Source organism: Aegilops tauschii, chromosome 5, assembly GCF_002575655.3.
Source record: "Aegilops tauschii subsp. strangulata cultivar AL8/78 chromosome 5, Aet v6.0, whole genome shotgun sequence".
Taxonomy (NCBI): Eukaryota; Viridiplantae; Streptophyta; class Magnoliopsida; order Poales; family Poaceae; genus Aegilops; species Aegilops tauschii.
Window position 1 is genome coordinate 395,049,518 of NC_053039.3, and position 12,792 is coordinate 395,062,309.

Genomic DNA, 12,792 nt, shown 5'->3' on the forward strand with positions numbered 1-12,792 from the left:
GACAATGTTACTATCCTTTTACCACACTTGTGCTTCAAAGTAGCACCATGATCTTCATGATAGAGAGTCTCCTATGATATCACTTTCATATACTAGTGGGAAATTTTCATTATAGAACTTGGCTTGTATTTTCCAATGATGGGCTTCCTCAAAATTCCCTAGGTCTTCGTGAGCAAGCGAGTTGGATGCACACCCACTTAGTTTGTTTTGTTGAGCTTTCATACACTTATAGCTCTAGTGCATCCGTTGCATGGCAATCACTACTCACTCACATTGATAACTATTAATGGGAATCTCCATAGCCCGTTGATACGCCTAGTTGATGTGAGACTATCTTCTCCTTTTTGTCTTCTCCACAACCACCATTCTATTCCACATATAGTGCTATGTCCATGGCTCGCGCTCATGTATTGCGTGAAGATTGAAAAAGTTTGAGAACATCAAAAGTATGAAACAATTGCTTGGCTTTCCATCGGGGTTGTGCATGATTTAAATACTTTGTGTGGTGAAGATAGAGCATAGCCAGACTATATGATTTTGTAGGGATAACTTTCTTTGGCCATGTTATTTTGAGAAGACATAATTGATTAGTTAGTATGCTTGAATTATTATTATTTTTCTGTCAATATTAAACTTTTGTCTTGAATCTTTCGGATCTGAATATTCATACCACAATTAAGAGAATTACATTGCAATTATGCCAACTAGCATTCCACAGCAAAAATTCTGTTTTTATCATTTACCTACTCGAGGACGAGCAGGAATTAAGCTTGGGGATGCTTGATACGTCTCCAACGTATCTATAATTTTTTATTGTTCCATGCTATATTATATTCTGTTTTGGACATTATTGGGCTTGATTATACACTTTTATATTATTTTTGGGACTAACCTATTAACCGGAGGCCCAACCCAGAATTGCTGTTTTTTGCCTATTTCAGAGTTTCGCAGAAAAAGAATATCAAACGGAGTCCAAACGGAATGAAACCTTCCGGAACATGATTTTCGGAACGAACGTGATCCAGAGGACTTGCACCCTACGCCAAGACATCAACCAGGAAGGCACGAGGTAGGGGGCGCGCCTACCCCCCTGGGCGCGCCCTCCACCCTCGTGGGGCCCACGTTGCTCCACCGACGTACTTCTTCCTCTTATATATACCTACGTACCCCCAAACTACCAGATACGGAGCCAAAAACCTAATTCCACTGCCGCAACCTTCTGTACCCGTGAGATCCCATCAAGGGGCCTTTTCCGGAGCTCCGCCGGAGGGGGCATCGATCACGGAGGGCTTCTACATCAACACCATAGCCTCTCCGATGATGTTTGAGTAGTTTACCTCAGACCTTCAGGTCCGTAGTTATTAGCTAGATGGCTTCTTCTCTCTTTTTGGATCTCCATACAATGTTCTCCCCCTCTCTTGTGGAGATCTATTCGATGTAATCTTCTTTTGCGGTGTGTTTGTTGAGACCGATGAATTATGGGTTTATGATCAGGTTTATCTATGAACAATATTTGAATCTTCTCTCAATTCTTTTATGTATGATTGGTTATCTTTGCAAGTCTCTTCGAATTATCAGTTTGATTTGGCCTACTAGATTGATCTTTCTTGCAATGGGAGAAGTGCTTAGCTTTGGGTTCAATCTTGCGGTGTCCTTTCCCAGTGACAATAGGGGCAGCAAGGCACGTATTGTATTGTTGCCATCGAGGATAACAAGATGGGGTTTATATCATATTGCATGAATTTATCCCTCTACATCATGTCATCTTACTTAAAGCGTTACTCTGTTCTTTTGAACTTAATACTCTAGATGCATGCTGGATAGCGGTCGTTGTGTCAAGTAATAGTAGTAGATGCAGGCAGGAGTCGGTCTACTTGTCACGGACGTGATGCCTATATACATGATCATACCTAGATATTCTCATAACCATGCTCAATTCTGTCAATTGCTCAACAGTAATTTGTTTACCCACCGTAATACTTATGCTCTCGAGAGAAGCCACGAGTGAAGCCTATGGCCCCGGGTCTATTTTCCATCATATTAATCTCCCGACAACAAGCTATTTCTGGCGTCGTTTTTATTTTGCTTTCTTTACTTTGCATCTTTATCATAAAAATACCAAAAATATTATCTTATCATATCTATCAGATCTCACTTTCATAAGTGACCGTGAAGGGATTGACAACCCCTTTATTGCGTTGGTTGCGAGGATTTTATTTGTTTGTGTAGGTGCGAGGGACTCGTGCGTGGCCTCCTACTAGATTGATACCTTGGTTCTCAAAAACTGAGGGAAATACTTACGCCGGTTTACTGCATCACCCTTTCCTCTTCAAGGGAAAACCAACGCAGTGCTCAAGAGGTAGCAGTCCTCGGTCGAGCCAAGGTGACCAGTCGAGCCGTCGACAAAGATGTCGGCGTTGCAGTTGATCTGCAGGCGAGCCATTGATCCTTTGCCGATCACACAACGGAACTCTCAATGAAAGCACCATTGTTGGTGTCAAAACCGGCAGATCTCGGGTAGGGGGTCCCAAGCTATGTGTCATGGATCGATGGGTAACAGGAGACAGGGGACACGATGTTTACCCAGGTTCGGGCCCTCTCTATCGAGGTAATACCCTACTTCCTGCTGGATTGATCTTGATGAATATAGGGTCACAAGAGTTGATCTACCTCGAGATCATATGTTGTGGTCTAAGACCTAAAGGTATGATGAGTAATGTCATAATGATCAATTGACTAGCCTGGCCTCGATTTATATAATGTACCAGAGGCCTAGGATAACAAGAGTCCTAGACGAATACGCCGGTGGGGAGGAGTCCTTGTCTTGATCACCAAGTCTTGTGGAATCTTCCTCATGCATGTCATCCGCTGTCCGAACTGGCCCATGAGTATACGGCCATGGGGGTCCTTGGCCCAATCTAACTGATCGGGAGACGACGTGGTGAGTACCCTCTAGTCCAGGACACCGTCAACCGGTACTTGTTATCGATTGCCTAGGGACAAATGACTTTCTTGTTGACAAAAGCTATCCACTTTTATTACCTTGCAATTTATTTGTAGTTTTATTCTTGCAAAGTACTCGTAGTTTTATTCTTGCAAAATAGTTTCATACTTGTTTTAGATAAATCAAACGTCAAGTGTGTGTAGAGTTGTATCGGTGGTCGATACAACTTGAGGGAATATTTGTTCTACCTTTAGCTCCTCGTTGGGTTCGACACTCTTATTTATCAAACAAGGCTACAAACGACCCCCTACACTTGTGGGTTATCAAGACCTTTTTCTGGCGCCGTTGCCGGGGAGCAATAGTGTGGGATGAATATTCTCGTGTGTGCTGGTTTGCTTTATCACTAAGTAGTTTTTATTTCTTGTTCTAAGTTGTTCTCTATCTTTAGTTATGTATATGGAACATGAAACACCAAAAAAATAGTTGTACTTCCTACGTACGGAGATGGGGAACCTCCTAAAACCCTCGATGCTCGTTATGTGAAAAATATTATGCACTACTTTGATAATCCTGAGAAATCCCCATTCAACTTAATAATGGGAGTAACATTGGATCAACGTGAATACTTTATGGATTATCGCTTGACTCAAAAAGGAAAACTTTATGGGATCAAATTGATATGTTGCATTGGTATGCTTGGAATTTATGCGAAAGATATGATTATACTTGTTTCGCTAGAATGAATGCTCCACACCTTCCCTTTTCATGCAAATTTAATGATAATGAAACCTTGGCTTCTTATGCCAATGGTAGATATGATTATTATGATGTGGAAAGAATAGAAGAATTTGTTGCTTTTAAGGGTGCTTACGAAATTGCTTTGTTTTAAAGTATGAAGCTTTTGACGATGATGTTTATAGACCTGAAATTTTTTCCATCCTTAAATATTGCTATAAAAATTATAAATATAATTCTGATATTGATGAATTTATTGAGAAAATATCCGCCGTCCAAGAAGGGACTAATATTTTGCAGGAGTCTATTGAAGAAGAAATTGATGAAACTGTGAGCTCATTGGATGAAAAAGATGATGAGGAGAGCGAAGAACAAAAGGAGGAAGAGCGGTTTAGCTACCTGTGCCCACCTTCTAATGAGAGTAACCCTCCAACTCTTACATTGTTTAATGTCCCTTCGTTCTTACCGAAGGATCAATTCTATAATAATTGCTATGATCCCGTTGATTCTTTTGAAATATCCCTTTTTGATGAACTTGATGATTGCTATGCTTGTGGCCAAGATGCCAATATGAATTATGTTTATGGAGATGAACTTGCTATATTTCCTTATGTTGAGAATGAAATTGTTGCTATTGCACCCACACATGATAGTCTTATTATCTTTTTGAATTCTCCAAACTACACTATATCGGAGAAGTTTGCTCTTATTAAGGATTATGTTGATGGTTTGCCTTTTACCGTTGCACATGATAATTTGGGTGAATTTAGTATGCATGTGCTTGCTGCTCCTACTTGCAATTATTATGAGAGAGGAACTACATCCCCGCCTCTTTATGTTTCCAATACGATAAAATTGCAAGAAACTTCTTATGCTATGTATTGGCCTTTACTTGATGTGCATGAATTTTTCTTGTATGACATGCCGATGCATAGGAAGAGAGGTACACTTCGTCATTGCATGATATATGTTGCTTTGTGCTCATTACTAAATGCCAAATCATTGTTAATTAAAATTGTCTTTGATACACCCTGGGATCCAGGTGGATTCATTACTTGAGCACTTTATGCCTAGTTTAATGGATTTAAAGAAAGCGCTGTGAGGGAGACAACCCAGAAGTTTTAGAGAGTCATTTCTTTCTGTTGAGTGCTTTTATAAAGTTTAAAAACGAAAAAATATAGAGGGGAACTTAAAAACTTTTTCACAAAAGAGAAGCGATTGGAAGTTATGCATTGGAGAAGTGAGGGTCGACCTTGAACACTTGTGTTCATGATCATGGAAACAATGTAGAATTTTTCATGAAGATTCTCACAAAGATAATTATCCCCTTGTACGATTCCATTGTATTATAAAATTAATGTGCCAAGATTTGCCTTTAGGATGAGTAGATTGCTTGTTGGTATGTGCGGTGCAAAAACAGAAACTTTGGCTGTAGTGCGCGATTTTACATTTTTTACTAGAACGTCGAAACTTTTTGAAACTTTTTGCAGAGTCTTGCTATACAAATTGTTTATTGTTTCCTAATTTTTCAGAAATTTTTGGAGTACCAGAAGTATGGTGAATGTTCAGATTACTACAGACTGTCCTGTTTAAGACAGATTCCATTTTTGATGCATTGTTTTGCTTGTTCTGATGACACTATCGATTCTATCAGTGGAATAGGCCGTGAAAAAGTTATATTACAGTAGCTACAATGCAAAAACAAAATATGTATTGGTTTGCAACAGTACTTAGAGTAGTGATTTGCTTTATTATACTAACAGATCTTACTGAGCTTTCTGTTGAGTTTTGTGTGGATGAAGTGATCAAAGATCGAGGAGGTCTCGATATGAGAAGAAGGAGGAGAGGCAAGAGCTCAAGCTTGGGGATGCCCAAGGTACCCCAAGTAAATATTCAAGGGGACTCAAGCGTCTAAGCTTGGGGATGCCCCAGAAGGCATCTCATCTTTCTTCAACAAGTATCGGTATGTTTTCGTCTTCGTTTCGTTCATGTGATATGTGCAATCTTGGAGCGTGTTTTGTGTTTATTTTTCACTTTTATTTTATGCACCATGCTGGTATGAGATAGTACATGGTTGATTTATAGAATGCTCATTGCACTTCACTTTTATCTTTTGAGTATGGCTTTATAGAATGCTTCATGTGCTTCACTTATATCATTTGAAGTTTGGATTGCCTGTTTCTCTTCACATAGAAAACCGTTATTCGTAGAATGCTCTTTTGCTTCACTTATATTTACTAGAGCATGATCATTTGTAGAAAGAATTAATCTCTCATGCTTCACTTATATCTATTTAGAGAGTCAAAAGGAATTGGTCATTTGCATGGTTAGTCATAAAATCCTACATAAAACTTATGGATCACTGAATATGATATGTTTGACTCCTTGCAATAGTTTTGCGATATAGAGATGGAATATGTGGGAGGTACTAGTAAACGGTTGTGGTTAGTAAGAATATTGGTGTTAAGGTTTGTGATTCCCGAATCATGCACGTATAGTCTGTCGTTATGCTATGAAGTTGGAGCATGATTTATTATTGATTGTCTTCCTTATGAGTGGCGGTCGGGGACGAGCGATGATATTTTCCTACCAATCTATCCCCCTAGGGGCATGCGTATTAGTACTTTGCTTCAAGGGCGAATAAACTTTTGCAATAAGTGTATGAGTTCTTTATGACTAATGTGAGTCCATGGATTATACGCACTCTTACCTTTCCGCAATTTGCTAAACTCTACGGTACCGTGCATTGCCCTTTCTCACATCGAGAGTCGGTGCAAACTTCATCGGTGCATCCAAACCCCGTGGTATGATACGCACTATCACACATAAGCCTTATTATATCTTCCTCAAAACAGCCACCACACCTACCTATTATGGCCTTTCCATAGCCATTCCGAGATATATTGCCATGCAACTTCCACCGCTTCTGTTTTGATGACTTGAGCATTCATTGTTATATTGCTTTGCATGATCGTAAGATAGCTAGTATGATATTTCCATTGCTTGTCCATTTTTTTCTATCGTTGTTATGCTACATCATTGCACATCCTGGTACACTATCAGAGGCATTCATATAGAGTCATACTTTGTTATAGGTATCGAGTTGTAATTTTTATTTCTTTTGAGTTAAAAGTAAATAGAAGTGTCATGATCATCATTATTCATTTCTTAGAGCATTGCCCCAGTGAGGAAAGGATGATGGAGACTATGATTCCCCCACAAGTCGGGATGAGACCTCGGACAATGAGAAAGAAAAAAGAAAAAAATAAAAAGAAAAAAGTAAAAGGAAACAAGAAAAGAAAAATAGAATAAAAGAAAACAAAGAGAGAAGGGACATGCTAGTTCCACACTTGTGCTTCAAAGTAGCACCATGTTTTTCATATGGAGAGTCTCCTATGTTTTCACTTTCATATACTAGTCGGAATGTTTCATTATAGGATTAGATGCACACCCACTTACTTTTCATATTGAGCTTTCATACACTTATAGCTCTTAGTGCATCCGTTGCATGGCAATTGTACTCCTCGCATTGATATCAATGGATGGGCATCTCCATAGCCCGTTGGTTATAGCCGCGTCGGTGTGAGAGTTTCTACTCTTTTGTCTTCTTTATATTTACCCCTATCATCATACTCTATTCCACCCGTAGTGCTGTATCCATGGCTTGCGCTCATGTATTGCGCGAGGGTTGAAAAAGCTGAAGTGCGTTAAAAAGTATGAACCAATTGCTCAGCTTGTCATCGGGGTTGTGCATGATAAATACTTTGTGTTAAGAAGACAGAGTATGACAAGACTATATGATTTTGTAGGGATAGCTTTCTTTAGCATTGATATTTTGAAATACATGATTGTTTGTTGAGATGCCTGAGTATTGATGTCTTTATGTCAAATTATAGGCTATTGCTTTGAATCACTTATGTCTTAATATTCATGCCATGATTAGATATATGATCAAGTTTATGCTAGGTAGCATTCCACATCAAAAATTATCTTTTTATCATTTACCCGCTCGAGGACGAGCAGGAATTAAGCTTGGGATGCTGATACGTCTCTGTTGTATCTATAATTTTTGATTGTTTCATGCCAATATTATACAACTTTAACATATTTTTGGCAACTTTTTATATGATTTATTGGACTGACCTATTGATCCAGTGCCCAGTGCCAGTTCCTGTTTGTTGCATGTTTTTTGTTTCGTAGAAAATACATATCAAACGAAGTCCAAATGCAATAAAATTTTACGGAAAATTATTTTGGAATATATGTGATTTTTGGGAGTTGGAATCATCGCAAACGGGGGCCCACAGTGCCCACAAGACACCAGGGCGCGCCCCAGGGGCCAGGCGCATGGTGATGGGTTGTGCTCACTTCGTACGTCGGTTGGAGCGCTACTTCGGGTGCAAGGAAGCTTATATCCGGAAAAAATCATGTTAAAATCTCAGCGCAATCGGAGTTATGGATCTCCCGGAATATAAGAAACAGTTTTTGGCCAGATATGTGGAACGCGAAACAGAAGAGAAGAGAGGGAGATCCAATCTTGGCTGGGCTCTCGCCCCTCCGCTGCCATGGACGCCATGGACCAGAGGGGGAACTCTCCTCCCATCTAGGGGGGAGGCCAAGGAAGAAGAAGAAGGAGGGTGGCTCTCTCCCCCTCTCCCCCGGTGGCGCCGGAGTGCCATCGGGGCTAGGATCGTGACGGCGATCTACATCAACAACCTTGCTACCGTCAGCACCAACTTTCTCCTCCTCTATGCAGCGGTGTAAAACCCCTTCTCCCCGCTGTAATCTCTACTTAAACATGGTGCTCAACTCCATATATTATTTCCCAATGATCTAGGGTTATCCTATGATGTTTGAGTAGATCTGTTTTGTCCTGTGGGTTAATCTTGATCTTGGTTGGTATGATTGTATATTTTATTTATGGTGCTCCCCTATGGTGCCCTCCGTCTCGCGCAAACGTGAGGGCCCCCCGCTGTAGGGTGTTGTGATACATTCATGATTCACTTATGGTGGGTTGCGAGAGTAAGCTTAAACCTGAGTAGGTGGGTTGTTGCGTATGGGATAAAGAGGGCTTGGTACTTAATGCTATGGTTGGGTTTCACGACCTTAATGATCTTTAGTAGTTGCTGATGCTTGCTAGGGGTCCAATCATAAGTGCATATTATCCAAGTAGAGAAAAGTATGTTAGCTCATGCCTCTCCCTGATGTAAAATTACAAGAATGATTACCGGTACTTGTTATGGATTGCCTAGGGACAAATGACTTTCTTGTTGACAAAAGATATCCACTTTTATTACCTTGAAATTTATTCGTAGTTTTATTCTCGCAAAGTACTCATAGTTTTATTCTTGCAAAATAGTTTCATACTTGTTTTAGGTAAAGCAAATGTCAAGTGTGCTAGAGTTGTATCGGTGGTCGATAGAACTTGAGGGGATATTTGTTCTACCTTTAGCTCCTCATTGGGTTCGACACTCTTATTTATCGAAGAAGGCTACAAATGATCCCCTACACTTGTGGGTTATCAATCCTTCAAGTAAGTTCTCATTGGTGCATAAAGCAATAATTGCTCCTAAATATGTTTGATCTTTTATTGTAAGTGAAAATTGAGCGTTCTATGAACTTGTGCTAGCAAAGTAATAAAAGCGACGGACTCTATAATAAAGGTTTGCTATCATAGGGGGCAATATAACGTGATGTTCCTTTGCATTAAGAGCTTGGGCATCCAATAATAAAAGGCGCATGACAACCTCTTCTTTCCTCTGCGAAGGGCCTATTTTTTACTTTTTAGTATTTACTTTTATGCAAGAGTCAATAGAATGTAATCTCATTTCAACCTCAATTATTCTCTAGTTGGCAAGCATCATGTGGTGAGGAAAGATCTAGGCACATATGGCCAGTCAAGTATATTTGATCATGATTTATTATTGTTGACTATTATCCCTATGATAAATGAGTTGGGAGGCAAAACATCAAGCCCCTATCTTTCTCTGTGTTTGATGGATGCCATTTGTTCTAAAAATATGCTTTGAGTACTAGCAATCATAAAAGACCATATGATGATTGAGTATGTGGAGCTCTTACTTAGACTCTATTGAATAAGTTGAATTGCATTTGTTTGGTGACTAAGAATATAGGTTTTTGAGTTTCAAGAGAATTCATTGTTTGAACCTTAACATGTGAATTGGTTGCTACTTTAACATCAGAAGTTTTATGAGAAATAATTGTTGTTACGATGCTAGGAGAAGTGATTGAAATTATCATTGATCAAACATATGCACTTTGCTAGCATTCACACTTCATAAATTATTTCTATTATCATTTACCTACTCGAGGAAGAGTAGGAATTAAGCTTGGGGATGCTAATACGTCTCCAACGTATCTATATTTTATGAAGTACTCATGCCATGTTTACAATAATTTTATATGGTTTTGGTATGATTTGGATGGAAGTAACCCGGACTGACGTTGTTTTCAGCAAAACTACCGTGGTGTTGTTTTTTGTGCAGAAATAAAAGTTCTCCAAATGCAACGAAACTTTTTGATGACTTTTTTGGAACAAAAGAGGCACTAGAAGCTTCATGGGAGGGCCAGAAGAGCCACGAGGTGGGCAAAACCCACCAGGGTGCGCCAGAGGGGCCTGGCTCATGCAGATGGGTTGTGCTCACCTCGAGGCCCATCTTCGCATGATTCCAACGCTGAAAAAACTTACAAATAGAGAAACCATCAGAAATAACCCTTGATCAGAAGTTCCGCTGCCGCAACCCTCTGTAGGCATGAAAAACCAATCTAGACCCTGTTTCGGCGCCCTGCCGGAGGGGAAAATCATCATCGGAGGCCATCTTCATCATCCCTATGGCCACCATGATGAGGAGAGTGTAGTCCACCCTCAGGGTTGAGGGTTTGTACTAGTAGCTATGTGTTTAATCTCTCTCTCTCTCTCTCTCTCTCTCGTGTTCTTGAGATGTCACGATCTTGATTTATCACGGGCTTTGTTAATATAGTTGGATCATATGGTGTTTTCCCCTCACTATCTTGTTGTGAATTGAGTTTTCCATTTGAGATTTCGTTCTTATCGGAGTGAATACTTTTATGGATTTGAGAACACTTGATGTATGTCTTGCTATGAATACATGTGCTGACAATGGGGTATCATATTGATTCACTTGATATGTGTAATGACAGTCAACTCGCGAATTCCCAAGGTGACATTGGGGTAATCTATGCATAGAGGTTGCTGCACGTTCTCGTCTTTGTTTCTCCAGTAGAAATATTGGGGCGCTCTTTGAGGTTCTTTGTGTTGGATTGAGTATTATGGATCTGAAATTGTTTGATGCATATCGTATAATCAACTCACGGATACTCACAGTGACATTGGAGTATCTAGGTGATATTAGAGTTGGTTGATGTGTATCATATGGTGTTATTTTAGTATGAACTCTTGGTTAGATTGATTGCAAAGAATAGCTTGGTGTTATTTTAGTACGGACTCTAGGATAGATTGATTCGAGAGACTAGCTTTGAGGTGGTTTCGTACCCTACAAACAATTTCTTCTTATGTTCTCCGCTAGATAAGAACTTTGGAGTGATTCTTCATCACACGTTAAGGGATGGTTATACGATCCAATTAGATTAGCATTGTTGAGAGATTGCACTAGTGAAAGTACGGACCCTAGGCCTCATATTCAAGCATTGCAATACCGTTTATGCTCCATTTTATCTATTGCTACCTTGCTGTTTTTGATTGTTCCTATTACAAAAATTAATATCTACTATCATTACTACACTTTTATCACCATCTCTTCGCCGAACTAGTGCACCTATACAATTTGCCATTGTATTTGGTGTATTGGGGACACAAGAGACTTTTCATTATTTGGTAGCATGGTTGTTTGAGGGAGACCATCTTCATCCTGCGCCTCCCATGGATTGATAAACCTTAGGTCATCCACTTGAGGGAAATTTGGTACTGTCCTACAAAACTCTGCACTTGGAGGCCCAACACAAGTCCAAAAGAACAAGTTGTGTAGTAGACATCACAATGCTATAACTTCTTCCATGTCTAAATACTGGTGGGGTGATGATGATGTGAAAAGGCATATGCAATGGTTTGCCTGATGGAAGATGTGTGTACCAAAGGAGAGAGGTGGTATGGGCTTCAGAGATTTACACTGGTTTAATTTGGATCTCCTTGCAAAACAATGTTAGAGGCTTCTGTGTGAACCAAACTCTCTTTGTGGCACAATCTTGAGAGCAAAAAAAAATTCCTGGCGGTGATCTACTTAATTGCGGTCTTAAGAAGGGTAGCTCTTACACTTGGCAAAGTCTTTGGTATGGCATTCAAAGTTTCAAGAGAGGGAATATATGGTGAGTAGGAGATGGGTCACAGATAAATATATGGGAGGACACATGGATACCAAGCTGCCCCACTCAAAAGGTTATGACACCAAGAGCTAACATTGTGATCATCAAGGTATCTGAATTAATTGATGCGGACAACAGAGTGTGGGATGCACAGTTGATTCATGAGTTGTTTTGGCCAATTGATGCGCAATGTAGTCTAAATATCACGTTGGCTGTAGGGATGATGGAGGACTTTGTTTCTTGGCATTTACATAGGAGTGTATCTTTTACGGTGAAGTCGTCCTATCATGAAGAATGGGAGCACCAACATGGACGAAAGTTGAGGATGACAAACTCAACAAGCCTCAAGTACTAGTCCAGTTTGGAGGACCGTTTGGAAATTGAATGTGCATCGAAAGTAAAAATCCACGTGTGGAAAACTTTGCTTGGAGCGATCCCATGTCAAGGAGACTTGCAAATGGACACATTATAACTAGTTCTCAATGCCCTTTCTGTAGCTCAGATTGGGATAGCATTCAATGTGCTCTCTTCTTGTGCCTGCGTGTTCAGCAGGTTTAGTGCCTGCTTGGTTTGGCATCAATGGTTAACGAGGTTTGCATGATGGAAAGGGAGGGTGGCTCGGTTATGGCTGATCTGCTTATTCCCAAGAACCCAACGAAGGCGTCGGTCAATGATGTCCAGCGCAATGATCTTGTTGCCATGACAGTGTGGTATTTATGGTGGGAGTGACGCAGGTATACCCATGGTGAGCA